A 211-nucleotide genomic window follows, 5' to 3' on the forward strand; every position below is an offset into this window, starting at 1 on the left:
AAGAGAAACCAAGAAAAAAACAAAAGTAAAAAAAAAAGAACAAGAACAACCTAAAACAAAAAAACAAGACCCCCAAAAAAACAAACAAACAGATAACGGAAATAGAAAAAAAAAACGAAGAAAAAACGCAAATATTCCCGCCTTTTAGTCCTTGTGTAAAAACGTCGACTTGAAATCAAGCTAAAATTTGTCTATTACACTTCCTGGTAGA

The sequence above is a fragment of the Penaeus monodon genome, chromosome 24 (assembly GCF_015228065.2).
Source record: "Penaeus monodon isolate SGIC_2016 chromosome 24, NSTDA_Pmon_1, whole genome shotgun sequence".
Classification (NCBI taxonomy): domain Eukaryota; kingdom Metazoa; phylum Arthropoda; class Malacostraca; order Decapoda; family Penaeidae; genus Penaeus; species Penaeus monodon.